This window comes from Cynoglossus semilaevis, chromosome 1 (genome assembly GCF_000523025.1).
Source record: "Cynoglossus semilaevis isolate Cse_v1.0 chromosome 1, Cse_v1.0, whole genome shotgun sequence".
Classification (NCBI taxonomy): Eukaryota; Metazoa; Chordata; class Actinopteri; order Pleuronectiformes; family Cynoglossidae; genus Cynoglossus; species Cynoglossus semilaevis.
In genome coordinates this window covers 12,476,783-12,501,403 of record NC_024307.1, presented here as the reverse complement: position 1 = coordinate 12,501,403, position 24,621 = coordinate 12,476,783, and the positions used below count along the sequence as shown (strand labels likewise).

Sequence of the window (24,621 nt, the reverse complement as noted above, 5' to 3'; positions counted from 1 at the left end):
TATCTATCATTTTAGTCTAAACAATGCTGCAGGCAGAATTTTCATCAGAGAAATTCTGTTTTTTGTGGTAAAAATCTGTGAGAAACCAGGTCACACCTGTGTCTTTGTCCCGTCTGAGGACTGAAATCCAGTTCCTTTTCAAATGCTCGCTGTTTTCAAAATTGCCAATTTTCTAGGGTTGACGCACTTAATAAAATACAGCGTAAAATAAATTAAACCTTGTCCACAAGACGGGTCCGAACAGGTTTTATATGAAGCCAGACATGATGACATTTTTCTTAGAACATTTGACTGTACTACATATACACCTGGGTCAGGTTATGGTCCAATGTTTCTTATTTCATCACCGTCAGCTTTGACGTACTAAGGTGAACGTCAATAATCAATTATCCCATAATTTCATTCAAGGTCAGTTAAAAGATGTTTTACGAGGTATTTTACTTTCCCACACAGGGGTGCGATAATGGTCTACTGAGTGTTTATTTCACACAGTAAACAGAGACATTTATTGATCCGCTGGTGTGAACTCACCCAGGCAGACCGACAGCCAGAATACTGATCCCAGTGGATAAAGGTTGCACCTAATGAGAGACGTGACTCCGCCACGGAAAAATCTCATTTAGGAATCGTGTCTAATATTGGTAAAAGTATTTGTTGTGTAAATAGAATTGACAAGATTTTCAGAAGTCAGATTATGTATCACTGTCATGGTGACAGTTATTTTCTGTTCCTGAACCTAAAAGTTTGAAAACAATTGAAACAATTTTCCCTAGGAATCAATATAAAATGGATGAATCTGTTCCTGGACCCTGGATGACGCTGATTCAAACTTTTTCAACAGTATTTTGTGTACAAGTTCATACACGAAACCAACGAAAATCATTAGATCTAACTGAATAAAGAATAAAACTCTAAATAGGAAAGGGAAGTTCAATATTCCTAATTCCTTCAAAATACTGTTGCCGGCCAACTGCTTTTCGTCAATCCAAATCAGTAGCAACTTTTCCACTTCTTCTAATGTCTGAGATCTTTGCTCGGTGATCACAGTCACTCCTTTGGCAACCTTAGCTTCTTTTATACTTGTACTTGTACAACTCGACAACTTTGCTAAGCCATACTGTAAAGCCTCACCTGAAACCATTCTCAGGCTTTCGCATAATATTTCTTCACTTTTATTGTTGTCCTCACTAATCTTCTTTCCGCCTTTCCAATGGTGATTTATGAAAAAAAAAAAAAATAGAAGTAAAAGAGCAACACAAGAAATACCGGCAAAATCACACAGTTCTTAGTGTGTATATCTCGGTTGTGGGCTGACGTCACATCACTTTCTGCTTCTGTGGTATTGTTGGCTTTTTCAGCAACCGAGTTATGGTACGACAACCGTGTATATCTCAGTCACTTAGTGATCACTTTCTGCTTCTGTGGTATTGTTAGCTTGTTCAGCAACCGAGTTATGGTACGACAACCAGGGCAATTTTTAGTTCAAAATTTTGTTCAACAACCGATTCGTTCAAAAAAGGAGATTCCACTGTAGCCCACATTGTGGACACCTGGTATGGTGTACCTGGTCACACATACGGTCCACTAAGGACTCAACAAGTAAGAAATGGGGAGAATTCTTTATGGTACCGATAAAAACATGAATCATGTCATTCATAAAGTATTTTAGGAGAAAACCAGTCCAAACTGCCAATCATTTATTGTTGTGTAAAAGTAGCACCTGATTAAAGATATGCCTCTTCTAGTTGATGGCAAAAAAGAATCCCTCTTTATTCTCTGTCTCTTTTGGCTTCTTTGTCTGTTAGTGAATCTCACATCAGTCAGTGAAAGTTAAATTCCCGTCCCTGTCCCAGGAGTAGAGGACAAGTCTTACAAAGGACCAGCATAAGTACAGATACTGTCTTTTTCTAACGCCTTTCTGTCTCACAATGATTTTTAATATTGCAGCGGTGAAAGGACGTTTGCCTAAAAATAAATGTGTGGAGATTATTTTTTTACTTACATATATATATATCAAAAGAAAAGTGAGTTGCAAACAGAGAATCCATACATTCATTTTAATGCATGAGACTTTTTTTAATGTTGGATCCAATTCACAGCAGGAGCTAAGGCAGAATCAATAATCCCAGCAGGGAAGGTCCGACATCAAAGACGATTTTTTTCTTTTTTCCAACTGTGAAGAATATAAAGCAGATCTGTTTAAAATGTGGATTTTCTGTTTCGTGATGATCCATTTCACTCCTGCGTTTCTAAACTGTTACAGTCAATTTGACTCTGGATGTGTGAAGCACAAGCACAGGTCTGGGCATAAAACCAGCCTCTGATGATGTCCATTATGCCGTAAAGTTGTGTTTTCTAACCCCACTGCGTTGTTAGCTGCAGAAAGCTGCATTAGATGTAATTTATGTCTACAGTAAACCACACAGTGCAGTACAGTAGTGATTTAATTCCAGCTCAGCCAGCAGGGAAACCAGTTCACACCTCGTAACGTCTTCCATAATAATCCTCCCAGCGTAAAGACTCTGGGGTCTTCACTGGGTTTGCACAGTAAATAATCTACAATTGCACAGAATGATCTCCTTTGTCCTGAAATGTCATAAAAGTGGAAATTGTAAATCATCTAAAAAGCCAATATATGTCCTTATGCTGGTGACTGCACTGGAATGACAAGCAGCCTCTGCTCCCCATTACATTATGAAGGCTTGTCCTCTGCTCTGCTCGTCTGACAGACAAAATGTTCCTCAGTCTTCTGCTGAAGGACGTGTACAATTGGGAGTTACAACTCGGAGAATGTCAAACTAGTCACCCTTATCACGTACAGCAAGGAATTGTGGGAATTTGGTTACCGGCATCTGTTATCCGGAAGGTCTCCAATTTTAGCCAAGGTCAAGTTGACCTGACCCAATGTGGGATGTGGTCCACATCCTGGGTTAAAAATGCTTTGGGTTTTCCGTTCCAACCCAGGTGTTAGAATAAACAGTCTTGTCTGGTCTGAACTGTGACTACGGCTTATGTTAAACAGACAAGTCAGGTGCACACGCACAGCCTGAAAAATCTGGCCCATGTTAAGGATGTGAGTTGTGGAACAGAATGGTTGATCTAGTCCTGCATAGTACCAGAGAAATGTGGCCCAAAATAGCCAGAATGTACTAGATAATTTTGTCATCTTGTGTTGTAAATAATAAATGTAGAATTGATAAACCTGTCTGGTTGCATTAAAAATTAAACCTGTTTGTGACTTTGTGTCGTAGCAGGTCTAAGATTGGGCTGGATTTGGGTCAGACAGTTTAGTGAACTACAACATTAAAGCCAGAAGAATGTGAATGTCAGTAAGTAGTGGACCACAGAGGTTTGTGTTTGTAGATAGCAAAGTCGTATGTGGCCCATTTTACGTATTAAAAACTCTAGCAGTGACCAGGTTTAGGAGAACATCTTGTGGCCCATCATGGATCCACAGCAGTTTTGCCAAATGAGCAGCAGTGTGCGACCACACGGGTCCATTCGTTTCCTACACACACGGTACACAGTCTATTGAATAACTTGATGAGATAGACCAGAAAACCGAGGCTCCAAATTGACTTTAGTGTAATCTAATAAATTTCAATCCCCAGTTATCCTGTTTCAGCAACGTGGCTGCAAATGTAATTCATTTATACATATATAATTTCCAAATGATTATTTTATTTAACCTGACATATCCACTACAAATGTAATAATGGCATCATTTTATTGTCAACCAAAAGGACTGCCAGCTGAGTCCAACTTTCTGAAATAACTTTTTCCAGACCCCAGTGAAATGATTTGATTAGCTAAAAGTTCTGCTTTTGGCTCGTAGAACAACTCATTTTAGCCCTCGGTTCAATCTTTGAAAGAATATGCAGACCTTGTCTATTCATTTTATTCCCGAGAACTTGGAGGACAGATTTCTCACCTACCTTTCAGTTTTCAAGTAGTGCTTATTCTTTAGCTGACCCTGAGGGTGAGGCTCATGTCAGCCTTCATCTTCCTTTTTAGATGTGTTATTTTGGTATAGGTAGAAGAAACAGAAGGAAAAAGAGTGGGAAATGTAGAAAAAGAAAAAGTACGGCAGACCCTGGAGAATATTTATAACTGTAATTATAGCAATTCTTATAAAATTGCTCTTATTGATCAATTTGACAGAGGTAGTAACACTGTTTAATCTTATCTTTAAAGTAGATTTAAAAAATGTAAAGCTGAGTTTAAAGAAAGTAAATCTTCATAAAACGCAGCTCACATCTTAAAATGTAGACTATATCTGGCCCATTTTTTGGCCCACAGTTGGCCAAGTTGACTGTTTCAGGCCCGCTATTCCAGGAGAATCGTTAGACCACGTTCCTCTGGCTCTGCATTGCAACCAATAAGTTTGTCAAAGTCATGTCCTAAACCATTGCAACCGATAAGTTTGTCAAAGTCATGTCTTAAACTGCTACGTAATAAGAACGTAGACTGTATTATGTTCATCTGGCCGTGAATTCAAGCTAAAGAGTTTATGTGGGCCACGACAGCTAGGAAGTGGTCCTCCATCTATTGTTCCTCAAATTTTAGTCAAATCTGTCTTGACTACTGATGGTTCTATACCTTAATATACCTTTATACCTTTTTATACCTTTTACACCAACACCCATTTGGTGGCAGATTCTTCAGACCAACACCCATTTGGTGGCAGATTCTTCTAGTCCTAGGTTTTAAAAGTTATGGTCCACATCCCCAGAATGTATGTATGCTTGTATCTACAATATGGGCTACATCCCCCTTGGGCTGTGACGTCTGCCTCTTTCAAATGCAGGAGAAAGTGGAGGTGAAGTTGTGAGCACGAATGTGCAAGAAAATCAAGGATAAAAAAAAAAACCCTGTGCAGAGAAGCTCAAAAAATAATGATTCTTTCAAAACTGCTACAATTGCTGAAACTGTTGAATTGGAAACAGATAAAAACTTAATGCTGAGTCTGATCAAAAAGGCTAATAAAATCATTTGAATGCACACCACAGTAGACTAACAACCCATTCGGATGTTTACCTGTATGAGCGTATCTTATTGCAGCTGCAGTGTGCGTAGGATTTGGCCCCTGAATGGAGTCAGAAAGAGTTTCCTTGAGCTGTCAGATAAAGCTGCTCCATGTAGTCCATCGGCAGGAGTGATAACAACACACACCTGTGTATCCGCACTCATATAATGAATTTCACACACCTACAGGCACGTAATATATCATATTAAATGCACAGATGCACATGTCCTATATAGATCTGCACACACACTCACTCTCTCACACACACACACATACACACAGAGCTCCAGGGCTGAAAGGCTGATGACCCAGGGCGAGCTCCTCTTATCAGTCTAAGCTGGTCCTGGTTTAAGGATAAGCAAAAGGAAACCAGCGGAACTGGCACTTTGGGGTAGAATTAGAGGAAGTGAATGTAATGTGGGATTTCTGCAACTGTAAGAATGATATTGCACATCGTATTCTGCCTCATAAACACACTGTATTTAAAACCATTCTGTTTCATCTGTGCACCGCCTGGTTCATGGTATGCAAAAATACAGAACTGTAAATGTCACCCATTGTTCTGTGGAGGTTATTCTCCTCCACAGTGACGCGTTTTATTAGAAGCAGCTGAAACGAAAAGCAGTCGAGGGCTTCTGAGGCCCCTCAGGTTGTAGAGCTGGCGTTTGTGTGGTTTGTTTGCCAAAGACAGATCAGTCAGTGGATTGAAAAAAATAAAAAATATAAAATAACAGCCCTGGAATTTTTCAGCCACTTAAATCCCACACGAGCAGAACTCGCCATTGCATCGCAGTCATTTCAGCGCCGGTGAACTTGCAAATCCCTTTTCCTTTTGCTTCTTTGCGGCTTAAGGCTGCAGAGCGAGCAGAGTGGTGGGCTGCAGGAGCGGCAGCGAGTCTTTGAGGTATTCAAACACACACACAAGCAAATGCATGGCTGAACGGATGAAAAATAGCTTGTGCGGTGGTCCCCCCTCGCTGGTGCATGTTCATGTGGCGCTCTCTTGGTGTCCCTTATACATACGGTACACACACATCTGGTAGCTGCGTGCACGCATTTATATATGCATTTACAGTACATCCACCAGAGAGTGCTTTTGTGTGACAATCCAGAGTCATTTCCCGGAGCCTGGCTTAGCAGTGATAAGGACGTGAGCCTCTCAAGACTTAAACACTTTGGCAAATGGAGGAGACAATTAGAGTTGTTGTTTTAACAGTCAATAAAGTTGCCGCTGCACCGTTAAAACAGAGGACACAATAGAATTATCACGATGCACCATGGTCACTCTGTGTATTTAAAAATAAAAATAAAATAGTAATTGGAGTTGAGTGCCATTTAAAGCCAATTAATTAAATTGAATGTGTCAACAATGTGCTTTACAGGCTCTTCAACACGTCACAGAACAGCATTGTAACTGCCCTGCTGTACAACGACTGTTGTCGGATGTCTGTTGTGTACAGACCAGGACGTATTGTTGTGATTTATAGTAATGGACTTGACCATCGGTGTGGGTGTGGAAGTATCTCTGTAGGTTCTCAGTCACGCAGGTCGTTTTATCCGAGGCAGTGTCTGAACCAGTGTTTCTGACAGACTGCTGCTAAATTCTGTGGTAATTCTGGGGGAGAGTCGTTGGAGCAAAACAAAAGAGGCGTCCACACCCTGATCCGGTTGTTGGTCCCATAAATACATACAACGTGACCCACTTAACCCTCCATTCACACCTTGAACCTGGCGACCACAACATTCCTGCTCAGGGCGCGATCGCCTCCTTTGTTTTGCTGAGGTTAAATACTGAAGAAACCTCTCGGATAAGGAGGTAAAACGTCTTCAAGAATGAGGGATTCTCTAGAGGTTTTTTATAGAATGTCTGAATATCATAAACTCAATAAGAGATGCTAACTGTTATTACAAACAGAAAGAAGCTAACTACAGTGTCAGTTTAGTACCTTAGTCATATCTTAAGTGTGCTCCCACACGGGTGAAGACGACATGCTCCCCATGTGGTTCATCAGACAACTCATGGGCTGCCCATGTTTGTGGCCGATCAGATGAGTGCATCTCCAAAGTACTACTTCTCAGACAACTGGCACGAGGCCCCTGTCTTGTTGGACGACCTTGTCTTTGCTGCGTGGATGTCCTCAAACGGTACTTGAAGTCCTGTGACGTTGACCCTGACACCTGGCAGGAACTGGGTGGCATGGCAGTCAGCCATCACCAGGGGCAAAGGTCGCTCTGTTAACTCAAACACGGCAATAAAAATCACAGCAGGGCTGCACAGAAGGGATGGACACCCAGATTGAAAGTTGCTATGTTTATGTGGAGGGAGGAGGACTGAGTGGGCACCACACGCTGGGTGATTGACAGCGCAACTCTTCAAAAAGAAGTTTGTTTGCAGATGACTTCTGAGTGATCATCGCACATGTTTAAGGTTGAGGTTGAGTAAATGTCCTGTAGCTTGAATACCAGTGTGGACCATAATAATGTCCTGTAGTAGCTTGAATACCAGTGTGGACCATAAGAAAGGACACAAGGACATGAATTGATTGGTCCGACAGAGTTTTGGAGCCAAAAATGATGTGTAGCAGGTTAGGATGATAAAGTTTGTAAAACGCCTGTTACACTTGCAATTTATTATTGTGTTAAGGCGGTGGTGCTATATAAGGACAATAAGCTTTGCTGGTGAAGGTGGTGATATTTTCAGGAGAATGACAAGGGCAGACTGATTAGAACCATCAGTTCTACGGTTGATGTGAGCAAGTGTAAATAATGGGACAAACTTCTGGAGGTGAAGAGACAATAAACATTTGGATGAAAGATGTTGAAAATGGAGCTGCCAGGCAGAAGGCTGGTGGGAAGAGGCCAGTAAGGATGCAAGGACGCAGTGAAGGAGGACATGAAATGAAGAATGGTCATAGCAGAAACCATCTATCCTAAAAACACCACCATCCGTCTTCTAGAGCAAAATGTCAGCCACAATTTACCGTGACAGCTTTCATGTCTGACATACCTTTGGCTCTAATACCCAGCCCCCCGTCCCCCTTCACAAATATGATGTGCTCTGTTGACACACAGAGAAAAGATACCAACATGTCAATGTGTGATACTTCTTAGAGACAACACAGGTCAGAGCACTGTCTTTGCTAATCTTTATTTCTAATAACTAGAGGGGTCAAAATGATTGGTGCCAACTTTAATGGTTCGTTCGTAGCTAAATGTCAGCTTGTTAGTGATACTTTCTGTTGAACCTTAAGGTGGTCTTTTGCATCAGCCATTGTCATCCTTGGACTAGCGCTTTTGCTATATCTTTTCAAAATGTTTGCATTTGCATTTTTTCAATATTTTTCTTTTCAGTTTTTTGATTTAAATTCATTTCCTTGGAATAATTAGTTTTACTTATTTTGACCATATAGTGTTTTGTTGATATTGTTTTATCTTGGTCATTTATTATAGATCCCCCACCCCCTTAATAGAATTCTGACTTTAAAAGGAAACATTTTGTTTTAATGGAAAATATCTGAACATGGCCACCAAGAAACAAAAATTAAACATTTGTATTGATTGTATCTGGGTGTTCATTTCTTCTTATTTTCCCATTGACATCATACCAGATAGCTTCCATAAAATTAACAGAGCACCTCTCTTATTTTCCCAGGGCTGTATTTGCTGCATCCATTTTTAAACACACAGGTCCATAGACTCAACCAGAGGAGGTTTCTGTTCCTACTGTCCTCCTGTGCTCCACATTTCTGCATGGCAAGAAGTTAAGGACGTCAGTCGGTTACACCTAAAAAGACACAGTCTAATAAATGTAATCTGTTAGCAGACTTACTGCTGTCATTGGACGTGCCCTACCACTGATAAAACTATTATTAGCCCTTTGCAGTCACCGGAGGTATACATGCGTATCCAATTTGTCATATTTTATGCCTGTCGAGCTCTTATACATTCTAGCCTGGAGAGATTTCACAATAAAAGCCTCTTCTTCTCTGCTGTGGCAGTAAAAGTCATAAAATATAAAGAATGTTCAAATGTATTTCTCAGCTGTTTAATCTTAAAGGGCCATCTGTCTTAGACACAAACCAGTGATCTTCTTAAGGTCGGGCAGTACTGCAAAGGGCCACAACCACCACATGACAATGGTTTGTAGTTAGTTTTATGTAAACATACAAACACAACCACATATAAATGTATACCTACAGTATGTATGTACAGTACACATGTACACATCGGTACTGTACATATATAGATATACAGTGGTCCTTGGTTTATGACCTCATTGACCTTCAGTGTTCCGTTGTTACATCACCATTTCCCATGAATGTATTAAGAAAGTCTTGTTTTATTATTCCGACATACAGTTTTGAAACTTACCAAACTTACCAAACACACTAGGAGCGGAAGGAATGAATATGCCATCACGCAGTACTGTACATGACAGATGGCTTTGTTTACATTTGCCAGTTGTACGTCATACACTGGATCGTGCTACATTCACTTTCTTATATTTGTGTTGTTCTTTTGAGGACTGTTTGCCCTTCGTTATGGCTCCAAAGTGTAAGTCAGACTCTTCTGATGAGTTTATGTCCTAAACTATGATGCTTCTGTTTCAGCGTAGGTGACATAGGTACTTACTGTATGTACAGTATGTGAGTTTTGAATATGAACATTTCACTGTAGGAATGGAATTCCCACCTATACCTTATTTTCCGGACAAAAAGTCACCGCAGCCAGCTAGAGTGCCCCCTAGTGGCTGTCAGTGTGAAAAAAAAAGTACAATTTTAATACATAAGTCGCACCTGAGTATAAATCGTAAACCCAGTCAATGAATGAAAAAGACTGCGAGGTATAGTCTGGAAAATACGGTCCATGTATTTACAAGATGATAACAAGAAATAAGGGCCTTGTTTTAATGAAGACATTTGGCCTTCTGTCACAGTTTGAAATGAGCTTTTCTAATCAAGATATTTTCCAGTTAAGTGTTCCTGCTGCCAGTCTATGTAATTCAAATTACTGAGTTTCAGCTTGATCTACCGCATGCACTTATCTGATGCTCTGCCTGAACAGACCAACATTAATCTCCCATGCTGGACAACTCCACCCTGGGTCTCATTAATTGTCGATGCTCACCATCACTCCAAACACTTCTTATAACAGCGGAGCAACAACGTCTCCTCACCTGTCTTCTTTGGTTGTGGGAAAACAACAGGGAGCCAATCTGTCACTGTGTCTTTCTCTCTATTAGACACCGATCCACCTCATTTCCTTAAACCTCAGTAGGAAAGGAGCATCCTTCCTCTCTCCTCCTCCTCTTCTTCCTCCTTCTCTGTCTTTCTTTGCTCATTTCCAGCTACCTTCCATTTTTCTGCACTCGATGCCCCCAGGCCACGACCACACAGTACATGACAAAAGTCCTTGAGAAAGCCTGATTCAGAGGAAACGGAGTGGATGCTGCAGCACTCTCATGTCTCTTTGTGATCTCTGCCTGTCCATACACTATTAGCATCAGACAACTTTTACCTTTTGTCCTTGTTTTATTGTTGTTCTCTGCACATGCTCCTGTCTTTTACCAGTTATTTTGTCAGCAGGGAGTGATACCAAACAGAAAGGTGTTGAGCAAGAACAAAAAAATCAATAGCACTGGTTTTGGTTGTTTGCTGGGATTTTAATTTTTAAAGCTATCTTTTTTGACAGCTTAACAAATGGGTTATATTCAGTCTTGCATTCATTCCCTGGTCGGGTCCTGTCAGGTGGAGCATCAGGTGTTAAACCTTGCCTGATTATTATGCGGACCACCACTCTGGCTACCGCCGTAATGGGACAGACCCAGTGATGTGATTCTTCCCTTTTCTGTACATATGGGGCCCACATGTGCTGTTATGTTGTTTTATTAATAATTACAGTTTTGTTTGTAATTACAATTTATGCAGATTAACAGTTTAGCCTTCAATGGCCTTCATAGAGTAAATCTTTGTCTTATAAAAATTGATTTAACTAGCAACCAACAAAGACAAAGGTATGTGATGAAGGGGGCTGCAAGTAAATGTGTCTATATCTATCTATATTTATATATATATGTATATATATGTATATATATTGTACATATACCTGGGTGGTGCTTTGGCCCAGAGGGAATGTCTCTGTCACTGGTGTGAATCCCCAGGGTTCACCTCCGGGGTGAAAATCGAATCCCAGTTAGGGCGGTTGGTACCTTCCAGTGGACTGACCACCCGCAGGAAGGTTCAGGGGGGCTGGTACGGTGCAGTGTGATTTGGGTGGAGACTGCCGCCCACGCCACCCGGTAACGGATAAGCCCGTGAAAATGGATGGATGTATGGATGGACATATACCCGGATGCTGCACCAAATCCCCTCATTTTGTTGGTCTTGTTGTTGCCTAGGGCATTAAAGGCATCACTGGCTCTGCCCTATAAAGCAACCATTCCGGTAGGAGGCTGCAAATCCCACAGATTGAGATCTAAAACTACCCGCCTGTGGGCTGTGTGTGGCTAACTAATCAATTCCATGCAGCTGTGCTCCGTTAGTGAGACTATTGGATCCGTCAATTGAGGAAACATCATCGGTTTGAGCCAGAATTTTAATCCTCCACTCAAAGTGTCCACACCGTGTTGGGCTTTTCTTCAGCGTGGTGTTCAGATTACACTGCAGACCCGCCGCCCCAGCCCTTCCCCCAAACAACACAACAATAAAATGCACACTCTGTCTAATCCAAGACCTCATCTGGCCTCTGGATGTAATGACTTTTGGGCAAACAGAGGAGTGGATATCCTAGATCTGTTCAAACCATTACAGAGATAATGAAAAAAGGAAAGATAGTTGGAGCTGTGTAAAATAAAAGCAAAAGAACAGAACAAGATAAATCAGAACCGATAGTCATTCAATTTGTGCCTCGACCTCTCTGCTTTTTCGCTCATTCCTCTTCCCTGTAGTGTTTTGATAGACAGAGCTTTGGCAATTGTTTAGAGTTGGACTGAGACCTGTCATCTGTCTTTCCTAGGTGGACCGGGTGTCAACCCCACTTTCATATGAGACGCTGTTTGTGTGACAAATGGCCGTGGGGCGTGCCAGCCTGAGTGGATGAGGGACAGAGGGAGGGATGGGGGCCATTTTAATATTAGAATGATGGAGAGACGCCACTCTGCATTTGCCACTGAAGGGCCCACTGCCAGATTCCTGCTTTAGAGAAATGAATTAAGGTTAATAGCACAGAAGCAGCACAGAAGACAGGAAGTTTACAGACCTGAACAGAATAGAAAGAATTCAGGTGCAGCTGTGTTCGTAGAGAAATGATTGATGAGATGCGAGATCAGGATTTGCTTTGGCAGAATTACTCAGGCCTGTCCTGAAAAGACAGCGGCGCTGTTCTCTGCTGCATTGTTTGGTATTCGCTCTGAGTCTATTCTGTTGCACATGAAATCTACCAGCGACTGTGTGTGTGTGTGTGTGTGTGTGTGCAGTGTGATTTGGGTGGAGACTGCCGCCCACGCCACCCGGTAACGGATAAGCCCGTGAAAATGGATGGATGTATGGATGGACATATACCCGGATGCTGCACCAAATCCCCTCATTTTGTTGATCTTGATGTTGCCTAGGGCATTAAAGGCATCACTGGCTCTGCCCTATAAAGCAACCATTCCGGTAGGAGGCTGCAAATCCCACAGATTGAGATCTAAAACTACCCGCCTGTGGGCTGTGTGTGGCTAACTAATCAATTCCATGCAGCTGTGCTCCGTTAGTGAGACTATTGGATCCGTCAATTGAGGAAACATCATCGGTTTGAGCCAGAATTTTAATCCTCCACTCAAAGTGTCCACACCGTGTTGGGCTTTTCTTCAGCGTGGTGTTCAGATTACACTGCAGACCCGCCGCCCCAGCCCTTCCCCCAAACAACACAACAATAAAATGCACACTCTGTCTAATCCAAGACCTCATCTGGCCTCTGGATGTAATGACTTTTGGGCAAACAGAGGAGTGGATATCCTAGATCTGTTCAAACCATTACAGAGATAATGAAAAAAGGAAAGATAGTTGGAGCTGTGTAAAATAAAAGCAAAAGAACAGAACAAGATAAATCAGAACCGATAGTCATTCAATTTGTGCCTCGACCTCTCTGCTTTTTCGCTCATTCCTCTTCCCTGTAGTGTTTTGATAGACAGAGCTTTGGCAATTGTTTAGAGTTGGACTGAGACCTGTCATCTGTCTTTCCTAGGTGGACCGGGTGTCAACCCCACTTTCATATGAGACGCTGTTTGTGTGACAAATGGCCGTGGGGCGTGCCAGCCTGAGTGGATGAGGGACAGAGGGAGGGATGGGGGCCATTTTAATATTAGAATGATGGAGAGACGCCACTCTGCATTTGCCACTGAAGGGCCCACTGCCAGATTCCTGCTTTAGAGAAATGAATTAAGGTTAATAGCACAGAAGCAGCACAGAAGACAGGAAGTTTACAGACCTGAACAGAATAGAAAGAATTCAGGTGCAGCTGTGTTCGTAGAGAAATGATTGATGAGATGCGAGATCAGGATTTGCTTTGGCAGAATTACTCAGGCCTGTCCTGAAAAGACAGCGACGCTGTTCTCTGCTGCATTGTTTGGTATTCGCTCTGAGTCTATTCTGTTGCACATGAAATCTACCAGCGACTGTGTGTGTGTGTGTGTGTCTGTGTGTGTGTGTGTGTGTGTGTAAGTCTAATCTCCATTTATCCTGTGAAGGTTTGCTCAGCACTAAGGCTGCCCCCCCCTCCCCCCCCCCTTCTCTTTCTGTAGCTCTCTGCGTCACATTTACAGATAGTTAAAAGCATTCACATCAAGACGTTTATTACGAACAATTAATTACAAAGTGTCGGCTGCGGAACACTTTCTTTGACGCCAAGAGGGAATAAGAATCTGATAAGTGCTCCAGGACATTTTGATAGTAGTTTTAATGGGGAAGGAGAGCGTTTACTATTTCATTTTTTGTTGCCAAGGTGTTTCCATCTCGTCTTGTAATCTCCCACGGCAACTTTCCAAATCCGAAGACGTGACATTATGCAGTCACGTAACACAGTCACGTCGGGACAAGACTGAGATGAGTGTTTTATTGGATGCAAAGCCATTCTGACGCTAAAGAGTGATCTGGAAAAAAGTCATTTGGATTAAAGATTCCATCAGATGCTAATCATCTGATCGTGTCAGAGCCAATCAGGCGTCGTTGGGTAAGTCAGTGTAAAGCTGCACATGTACAGGGGAATTCTTCAAGAGTTAAAACATAGTTATACTGTGAAAGATGGGACCAGATAAATAGATCACTGAAGCCTAGTTCCTAATGCAGTGTAGCGTTTGAGACCAAATTAAAACTTGTAGTAAACTAGTAGGCCAAGGTTAGCCCCCTTGGCTAAAAGCAAGCTGCGATTCAAAGCTAAGAAGGAAAACAATTCCAAAAGTTTAAGTAAAAGAAGGTTAAAAACTCCAAGTCCACTATTCTAGTAGTTTATCTTATCTATTATCTACAAGAGCTAAGTTTAAAAATCTGAAAAATTAGTTACATTTTGGATAAATATTTTAAAGTTAGCCAAAAAGAAAGTTAGATAAATATTTTGAAGTTAACAAAAAAGAAAGTTAGATTTTTCCTAAAGCACTGACATTTTGGAAAAGAAAAATATCTGTCAAGACTATAAACATTTGCCCCAGGTAGGTAATTAAAACGCCCTGTCAGAATAACTGAAACAAAACAGCCAGGCTATTGCATGTTTTAGCTAAATTATATATGGTTCTGGTCTAACCTGTGGTTGTTAAACGTTAGAAAATACAACAAGATTTCTTGAGGGTTAAGTAGAGAAAAGAGAAAATTAAATAAAACAGTGACTGACTAAGAATGCCTGACTCACTCACACACACACACACACAACTCCCCGACCCCCCCGACCCTCCCACCATGGCTGACTGACCAGTGTGGCATACAAGGTCACACAGATTTCGTGGGTGAGTGTGTTGGGCATCACTGCAGCCCTGCACTAACACTCCAACAGAACACTAACTGGCAGTGGCACGGTGCCAGCCACAGTCACTCGTGGACACAATCCAATAAACACACACACACACACACACACACACACAGAGAGAGAGAGAGAAAACGAGACAGAGACATGTACAAGGGCAAAGACTTCATGATGAAATGACTTTATTTAAGAGACACAGGCTCTTTTTAATATGGCTGGGGGTGAAAGGGTGGAGTGGGGCAGGGGTCCAATCAGGGGGAAAACTAATAAATGAAACTTTTAGGGCTGGAATAAGGATAGTAAAGTCAGGGGAACAGATGGCGCTGCAAAGCATGAGCGAACTTTAATAAGAGGCTGGTGTGTATGTATAATTAAAACACACAGAGGCCTACAGGTATCCATTATATATATGACAAACATTAATCTAAAGAAATATATATATATACCACGCTGCTCAGCACTCCACTAATATTGCCCTCTGCTTCTACCAATCCCCCCCCCACCTCTTTCCCACCAGCAGCTCATCAGAGTTGCCATAACATCCCAAACAGTGACGTTAGATTTTTTTTTTTGTTTGTTTGTTATTCTTCAAGGAGCATTTATCAGCAGGATTTGAATCGTTGACCGACTTTTGGGCCACTCCACACACACTGCATCAAAGTGTTTGACTAATAGAAACACTTGGGTGTAGCAATACCCATTTTGTTGTCCATCAAACTAATGAATCTGAAGTATTTATCTGTAATTTTCTCTCTTTGAGTGGTTAATCAGGCCCTCTCTTTGGCCACTACGTAGACAGAACACTTTTGGCTTTTGTTTTTCTTTACTGTTGTGTTCTAGACGTACGTAGTTAGATGGCCCTTAAAGTCCTTGGATGCAGACAGGGCTTCATTGTTAGCTTAAGCCAACGGGGAATTTGAATCAGAACAGTCTCCTGTAACTTTCTTATACAATTCAGAACTGTTCCAGAGGATTAGATTTTGGTACTTGTGCGTTTGCTGCCTGTGTACAGTGCGTCCTCCAGTGAATGGCCACTAAGGCGGCACACATTACAGGAACCATCAGATACAAGAGTTGGGTCCAGGCTGGAGCAGCTCCTGGGCTGCTGCCTCTTTGACAGGCAGCTCAACCGCATTAGCAGAAACAATGGAGCACTCAATCTCCTCAGCGCTCCCTGGAGAGCTCCAGAGAAGGAGGTGGCTGCGTGACAGGAAGGAGATTTGGCTCTTAATATACGTTTGGGAAGACTGCTGCTCCCTGGAGTGACCCTGTTTCCACACGCCCTGTCTGTCAGCTGGTAATTGAGGAACAGCGAGGTATAGGCCAGATCCTGAGTCAGTGGGTACGCAATGATCTTCTCGGGTCACTGAACCCCAACCGCCCATTATGGTTAATCTAATCTGAAGATAAAATAATGAAATTCACCTATGAGGCAGTTCTGGAGCGGATCAGCGACCGTGCCAATATATGTCAGCACTAAGACGTGTCGATCGCTGGCTCGATCCCCACAGCACGGCCAAAGCTGTTGAAGTGTCCGACTGACCAGAGAGATTTTTTCTAGCCTGCTGTTGGTCTTTTTATCATCTCTCAGAGTGTCGTTTGCACACAACAGTTCATAATCCAGATTCATGCACATCCAGCTGTGTTGGTCTGTCAGTCATTCAGTGCAGGGCCAGTCGTCAGGAGTGGTTTTATTAGATTTTTTTCTACTTTTTGCTGAAAACAGCTTTTTGCTGCCATTGAAAATGAGACAGATGAGAGCAGTGAGCGTGAACTAAACGGTAAAGTGAGAGCCATAAAACCAAAGCTGGAAGCTGACAACTGAGAAGAAGCAGAAAAATAAATTATTCCAGCCTGGAGGTTCCTCACTTCACCCATTTTCAACATCATTATAAAAACTAATTCATCTTTAAATTCTTAACCTAATTCAACTAAGAATATTAATAAAAAATAAAAACAAACTTGACAAACGTTAAAGAGCTTTAATCGTTTCCATACTTGTGTTTGCGTATGGCTTAATTTCAGTTTCTGTTGTGTCCTCCAAATGTCTGTTTTTAAGCTAACCTTCAGTGTCATTGGTTCTGTTTTACTGTACGAGCAACCATTTGCAATTCATTTCTAAAAGTTCCCATATTTACAACATGTTTGTGGAGAACTTAATTTATTTTTTTTGTTTAAAATATTGGTGTTTTATTTAGCTATTGTTTTTGGCTATTTTTTATACAATTTTCTGGCTGCTTCACCTTCATCTCTCTGTAGCATCACATTCATTTTAAGATTTTAAATTAAGGCCGTTCTAGTATTTCTGCTTAACACTTTCACTGTATTTTAGTGATTAATTGTATAACTGGTGACTGTCTGTCTTTATTTGTGATCAGTGTCTGATTGTTTAGCCATTTGAGCTATTCTAGTGTAAATTTTGAGATTTTTTTTATTTGATTTAATTACAAAATATTCAACTTTCTTCTCTCTTTAATTTTCTTTCATCTTTTCCTTCGTGCTCTCTGTAATATGAGATCAGGCAAAAACGTTTAACGTTTTATTCTTTTATCTCTTGTGCAGGGTCTGTAAGAAGTATTTTCTTACAGTTCATATTTTTGTCATTTACCTGTAAACACACCAGCATGGCTGAGTAGAAACTGCAAACCTTCGAGCTGAGTTTCTACAGTTGGAGTCAGGATGACTTAAACTGTGATATGTGGAAGTAGACGCTGTCTTTTCCAGTTGGTTGGTAACGTCCTCCGCAGTAAACGCTCGCTGGCTTCGGTCTCACCGTCAAAGAAAAAAACAGAAAGGGTCTGATATTATTCTTCAGCTACGTATTTCCACCAGAATGAACTAAAACCATGTGAATCCTTCCCTATGGAGCTGTGAGGTGTCAGGTCCACGTGTGGCCCCTACGTCCACTCAGTCCAGCACTGCAGAGCCTCTCATCACCGTGATGTACGAGTCATGTCACATACACTCTCTGTGTAGCCCTCCATCTCTGGGTCTCTCCCTCTCTCTTCTCTCTCTCTCTCTCTCTCTCTCTCCTGTACTGTATTAGATAAGGCACAGCCCTCTGTGTAAAGAGCAATAGATTATTCTCTACCTGGTGACAACAGAGGAGAAAAAAGGGAGGAGGAAGGGGTTGGGGGTGGGGGTTAAAAAAGAGGGGATGATGAAGGGGGCTAATTGAAGATGTTTGAAAATACTAGGAAAAGGAGAGAGAGAGAGAGAGAGAGAGAGAGTTCACCAACTTATAGCTTTAGTTTAAAACGTTAATCGACCTTAAGGCAAAGATCACACTCCTGCTTGTGTACTGTTGTGTATATACGTATATGTACAGTATGTATGATTACAGTATTTCAGATTTTTTTTGAAGTACAGATAATTATAAAATCCACTGACTTGTGTTTTTGAATCAGATTAGTCACATGGTAGCGAATTAGACCAATCTAATCAAAACATTCTCAAACATGATGCAGTTATTCCTCAATATTCTTTGATTAATCCAAGTGATTAATAAAAGTATAACTCCATATTTATCTTCATAGACTTGGTGTCATTTTAGTCCCTACTATGATCTTGACAGTGGTTTGTAGACGGTGTCTAGATTTTCTTTCCAAATGTCTATCATTCAGTCTACTGTATCCCCACCATCCATTTGACGTTCGTATCAGTTTGTCAGACGTTGATTGATCATTTACTGCCCTCCGTTCTGTGAGTCTGGTCTGACACGAGCCGCGCCTCTGACCTCCAGGTGGCGCCTCCGTGAACTCCAGTTAGGAGTTGAGATGCTAATTCAGACTCAATGCTTTGGTGAAACAATGTTGTTGGTTTTTTTTATATAAAAATGTGAGGCCGTGACACTGTGTATTTGATCAATGATAAGTGAGTGGAATCATTGGATATACATTACCAGCCATTCTGTTTATGGATTCAAATGTATGTAAAAAAAACTGCAATCGGATTAATTACATAAATGAATGAGTGTGTTTAATGCATACAGTTTTGACAGCACTATTACAAACTCATGACACTCTGTAAACAGAACGTCCTTTCCCCCCATTCTTTATTTCCCATCCTGGCAACTACTGTAAATCTGATCCCAGTGCTAATGAACTATAATGACAAATTCACTCAGTTCATTTTCTGTGCCGACACAGTCGGAGCTGCTCCGTCCCAGAGGATCTGAATGAGTAACAACCTTCTTCCCCACACTGCTGTCTGGTTTCTCTCTTTCTACCTGTTCCTCCCACTGTCCCACTCAGCCATATGGAGGACACCACACGTCTTCCACCCCCTTCCTCCTCCGCCCCCCTGCTGTGTGATGAGGCTGCGTCTCATACACTGTCGTACTCTGTGTGGTATACAGTTAGCCGTTTTGTTCCCGGTGATGAATCGAGCGTAATTGCCAGTAGCGTTTCTGGAGATTAATTGTTACTAATGGCTAACGCAGTTAGCGGTGAATGATAGCCGTAATGACGGAGACACACTGGAGGATGAGACACAAATCAAGTTTCTGTCTCAGCAGCTCCCACTGCAGCAGCAGCAGTTAACTCTGTCTGCGCTGTCATCTACAGAGACAAAAGATGTGTGAGCAACGGCAGAGACCAACCCTGGACACTAGTTAGACACAGGACACGGTCAGTGGTTTTGTCCTGAGCTGTCCAGCCCAGCTGTGGCTGCTCAGATATTAAGACTCCAAGTCCAGTCTTTAAATATATTTCACAGCTGATGAGGAACATTTCCAGGTCGGTTTAGATCAAGTTCCAACTACACTTAGCTGAATTTACAACATAGACTTTTAGACATAGTGCTACGACTGGGTAAACTTTTAAAAAATGTAGCTATAGACATAGTGCTACAACTGGGTAAACTTTTAAAAAATGTAGCTAAATTATTTGGTCACTTTGCTGACATTTACCAATTCTGACATTTTCTTGCAAATATTTTGTGCCAAATGCTTTGGCTAGCATTTGTCAGTTTCCGTGCTGACAAATACTTTATTAGTTTTTTTACAGTTTTGATTCTCTACTTTACGACAGCTTTTGTCTCACTTTAAGAAAGTACTGTTACGACATCTTTTGTCTCACTTTAAGAAAGTACTGTATTGAGTTGTCTTACGTAACTCTTTTAGAATGATTTAAGGTTAAATTTGATCTGTTTGCTGAAAGTTTGTCTGTATTTGAGCTGTTTGTTGATCATGATTTTTTGCTCTTGCATAATTTTCTCAAGTATATTATTAAATCTGACGCCTCGTAAAAAAAATTCTGACATTCTCGGTAGATTTAGCACCGGGGGTTTCAGCTCAGTTTTGTTCTTTTAAAAACATATTCCGTGACAATGATTGAAGAGAAAACCTGTGTAAAATGTTTCTTCTGGTTGAAAAATGTAAGTGGCCTGTGCGACAGGAATTTGAAGGATGGACATGTATGCTGCAAGCTAGGAGGAGACTTCAGTGTAATCCATCTTAATCATGTCTGTAAAATCCTGACAAGACAGGAGACGGAGGAGTGGGCATGGAGCCTGGGATTCAAAATTATATTCAGAACTACAGTATGACTAAGAAAAACCTCAAACCTGGAGGAAGTGCTAAGCTGAAGCACAATCTGTTTGAAGTTTTAACATCAGCAATAGTCAGTAACACTTCACACAACTTCAGCATATTTTACATAAGGATTGAGTCGTCTCGTTTTTTTTCCGACCACTAGACCAACAAATCTCCAAAAGACGGCGACTGTGGGAAAAAAATAATCAAACCCTGAGAGTTGAATTGATTTTCTTCTTTCTAATTATAAGAAACCATAATCCAGGCAGGCACTAGAGAAAATGTATTTGCAGGTAAAAAAAAATCCTAGTCTTCAAAGAGGACGCTGCCGACTTTAGGTGAATCAGAGGGAATTGTCTACATTTAAAGTCACGTCACTGCTCCAGTGTTGCACAAACTGCTCCTCCCTCTTCCCTCCCCCGCTCCAGCCTCCTGTTAATCACAGAATGTGACATGACAGATGTTTGAAAAAGTACCCATCACTCCCCTCGACCTGCATGACTCATCTGGTTCCACTGCCGCTCCATCACCAGTTCCCGTCTTCCTCCTCTTCCAATCACTCATTGCTCAACTTCATCTCCCGCCGTTGCTCCGGTCCCTGAACTGGACCAAAGACTGGTTTCACTGAGACCAGAGCGTGTGTCGTTGATCCTCCTTCCTTTTATCCCGCTGACACGCAGGTCTGTCAGGACTCAGTTTGAGAGCGAAGTGACACTGATGTGCTACTGATGTCTCGCCTCACTGTGTTTGAAACCTCCGTCTGTGATCACATGCCCCATTTCTACTGTACCTTTAGCCAAATGTTATCATTTCAGGGCTAACTCCTACCCAGCCTCTTGTTAGCTTAACACTCCAAACCCTAAGCAGGTTTGTCTAACTTCAAACATTCCTTAGTCCAGCTAGTGTGAAGCCAGGTCATGTATTTGGTATTTATTTGCGGCTATTACTGGGCTAGCGTTCATCTTTTGTGCACTTTAACCTGTTTAACCTGTTTTTAGCTACCTAGTTGGTCATTGTTTATCTGACTTTTTGCCAATTTTGTGGCTGGCTTTTGACCATCCTTCTGAAACTTGCCTAATTAGCATAATAGACAAAATGCTAAAAGTTTTGGACAACTTATCATCTTGGTTAGCCCTTAGCTATTTCAATGTATTTGGCTATCTCATAGCTATTACTGGGCTCTTTTGTCCATTTTTAGCCTTTTGTATCTAACACCATCTAGTTGGTTTATAGACCTTTAGCTGATTATCACTTGTTGTTAGCCATTCTTGCAATCCTTAGCACAACTTTTGGGGTTCCAGTCAATTTAGCTAATTCTCTGCTTCTTTATTCAGCTAACTTTCAACAACTACTGTTACATGTGTTGCTACTTGTGGGCATTATAACAGTGACTGGGAGAACAATTGAATATTCTTTCACTACAGAAGTAAAAACTAAACTTAGCTGTCGACGATCTATCTATGTGTCTTTCTTTAATTCATCCAAGTATATCAGCGTGGTGTTCAACTAAACAGGATTTACACTGACTAAGTAAACTGTCAGTAAATTGAAACATTTCATTAGTTTTTGTGAGTTTTTTGTTTGGTGGTGCGCAAGCAGATTTTTGTAATGTTAAATATGAGCTGTGGCTCAGTGAAAGGTTGGAAAACACTGAGACCAGTTTGAGCGAGTTTTGCTGTATTTCATTTATAATTAGGTTAAATAATTTCATCTACGTTAAATATAATGTACTCAGTGTTAATTCTATTTACATGATCTGTTGTGAACAAAACTTTGTCATATTTTTTTTTCTTTTTACATTGAGTTATTTTCTTTACAAGTTTGATTGATTCGACCTTTATTTATATCCTTTATGTATCGCTGGGTTTCATAACTTTTCCTTGAACTGGATTAATGTCCTGGGTTTAACGTCTCAAGTCAATTTGTTTGTTTGTTAGTTTGCGTCAGTGTGTTGTGTGTGTACAGTATGTGCACGCACACACACACTGATGTAAATTCCCCCATTCCTCTCTGTCTGCCTCGCTGTTACAGTCTTTAGCCCATTAGCATAATAATCCTCTGTTCTACTTTCACCTCACCTTTCCTGGGTCATACTACTGTGGGAATCAAATCAGGATACGCCCACTTCGTTCTCATGTACTTGCACTCACATTCACTCAGTATGTTATTAATTATGATGGTGATTATATAGGCGGCCAGTGATCAGTGGGCAGAAGGAGCCAAGACCCTGACCTTTCAATCAGAAGGTCAGGGTCTTGGCACAGTTAAATCTCACAATTAATGTCATTGACTTAACACTTATCATACTCTATCTGCAGTCGACGATGTTAGCAAGTGAGTTAGCCACAGGCTTAAATACAAAGACGAGATGAAAGAAGCTTTGTCTTTGGGCCGTTGGGCTGCGTTTAGGAAACGTTTTGTAACCTTTACTGATTTCTGTGTTACATGAAGCAAAGGAGACAACGGTGACCAGAGTTGCTGAAAGAACTGTTCAAACTTTGATAAACACAGAGGGTCTCCTTTGTCTTTTAAAAATAAATGAAGGTTTAAATGCATCACTAAAATAAAGATTTTAATTTTTATTCCATTTTTATCAAGTCAGGTAAGACTGCTTCAACAACATGAAACACTTTTATTTTGTAAGGACACATACATGAACGAACCAGCGACCTGGTACTGGAGAAGGTTGGCTCGGAAACTTGGAAAGCGTTTTATCTGCCGCGATGACCCCTTAGCACCAGCGCTGTGGAAAGTGGACTCCTTTCCTCACTTGTAGTGATCTCTGTGAAATCTTACCCTCTTTCCTGCTTATCTGCAAACAACTCGATTAGAGTGGAGTGGGCGAGGTGGCGAGGGAAGTGAGCGGCGTATGGATGAGGTGCAGATTAATGGTGGACGAGATGAAGTGTAACAGGGTCTGTTTACATGGGTGGCTGCCTTTAAGGCACTTACTGCAATGAGCTGTGTGTACGTCTTATATATATGCTGCACACACACACACACACACACCTTTATATATGCTGCACACACACACACTGATCTTAGTGTCTTGGGAGCCCTTTATGTGGACATATAGAAATACATGACATAATTAATAACTGTTTTATGACATAAACATACCTGGTCTTAATCCTTGTACTAACTCTGCTCTGACTGTTGATCTAACCCTAACATGAAAAACGACAAAGCGTCCCCACAAAATAATATTTAAAAAATGTCCCCACAAGTGCTAAGAACACACATTGACACACACACTCATCCACTCACAGCCGATTTAGTTTTGACTTTAGTTTTGATTTTCAATTTCTTACTGGATGCTCAGCTCATCACACACACACACACACACACACACATAAATCAACTCTGGCTGATGCACATTCATTTCACACTCTTTAACTGCCAGTAAAAGTCAATAGAGTTTACAGTGTGTGTCACTGGTCAAGTGTCGGGGATCAGTACTTGGTCAAACCTGACAGCTCTTCACAGTTGCATTTAAAACTAGTTGATTGAATTAAAAGAAAACTTGTTTTGTGATCACTTTTTTTAATTATAAAAAAAAAGGGACAAGACGGGTTTTTGGTGTTTATAGTCAACAAATTAAATCTGTTTATTAAACGTTTACCACTCGCTTACATTCACTTTGGTTTAATCGTCCATTTTATAGTTTTTCAGCTAAGACTCCAACTGCTGTATGTTTTCAGGTGGACCTCAGCCTGGTCTTGTCTCCTGTCTCTCTGTAACTGACGATCAGTCGTCATTGTGGTCTTATTTTACTTATTGTGATGCACCACAGGTGGGACAGTGGTTTTTGCTCTTGCCTTACATGAGGTAGAACACAGACTCGAGCCCTGGTGGAAACTTGTGGTTTTTCTGTTTGAAGTTTTTTCCTGTGATTTGTATGTTGCTGGGTTACTGACAGTGTTGCATTCAAGGTCCGTTCTACTGTAGAACTTTTGGATTACTCACCAATTCTGATTCTCTCCCTGTTTCTAGACTCGCCACACACTGGCCGACTCTGAGGTTATCCCTGGGCCACCTGTGGCCCCCGAGCCACTATTTGAATGAACAT

At 41.2% G+C, this 24,621-nt stretch overlaps 1 protein-coding gene across 1 annotated transcript in view; it reads left to right on the top strand.

The window, feature by feature from the left end:
* Positions 1-24,621, top strand: part of cldn11a (claudin 11a) — a 119,423-nt gene that overhangs the window by 88,674 nt on the left and 6,128 nt on the right. The window lies entirely within an intron of this gene.